The sequence below is a fragment of the Photinus pyralis genome, unplaced genomic scaffold, assembly GCF_008802855.1.
Source record: "Photinus pyralis isolate 1611_PpyrPB1 unplaced genomic scaffold, Ppyr1.3 Ppyr1.4_LG7, whole genome shotgun sequence".
Taxonomy (NCBI): Eukaryota; Metazoa; Arthropoda; class Insecta; order Coleoptera; family Lampyridae; genus Photinus; species Photinus pyralis.
Window position 1 is genome coordinate 31,934,326 of NW_022170738.1, and position 917 is coordinate 31,935,242.

Sequence of the window (917 nt, forward strand, 5' to 3'; positions counted from 1 at the left end):
GCCCCATTCGGAAAAGGGCGGATCTGAAGAAATGCCCCAAGTGTTGGGGGATTCATCAGGAGGCCACGAGCTGCGGCAAGGACCTACGAAACCGATGTTTCAATTGTGGACAAGGGGTACACTATAAAAAACCCTAAAAGGTGCGGAGTGTATAATGTATGAGGAGTAGGGTCGTGCCCCGTGAGCTATGGCGGGCCAAAAATGTAAAGAGGTAATTAGGAAGGCCGAACGCGGACGGGGTCAAAAAGTAAGGTTGGTGGACAGCTCATACAGTGGTTACTCGGAACTGCGTCGCCCTTCTTATGTGAGTGTTACTCTGTTTTAAGTGTCATGTAAAGCTGTTTTTGAAGAAGCAGTGCCGGCGCGCCGCGTTTTATGTTCAAGCGGCGATCGAGTTTTTTTATACGAACACCAGTGTCCGTCCGTTTAACAAAAACGAACAAAATTATAAAAGTGTTACAAATAAATATTAACAACAGACGAGAGACGAGAGGGATATTGGGACGAACTGGGCCCAAAAAACCATAGTGACCGGGGACATAAACGCGGTATCTCCTACCTGGGGCGCAACCGCCACATTCTTGCAAATAACTATAGAGCAGATAATCAGCCCTGTGATGCATCAGCGAGGGCCGGATAAACCATAAGGCGAAATGGGCAATTGCCACGGGTGAAAAGCGAATGGGGGCGAAATTTGTTAGGCTAATTCTTCCTATAATTTAATAATTATCAAACAAAATACATATGAACCCGGCTCTGAATCTGCCTATACAAAAATTCTAGAGTTGTTCGGATTTATGGAAAGCCTAAATAAGATTTTATTTTCTGATAAAATGTTTTTTTCGGTTAGTTTTCAAAAAATAAAAATGTTTATTGAACTTGGCGGACGGATCTCTATCCATCATACATGGGGGGGG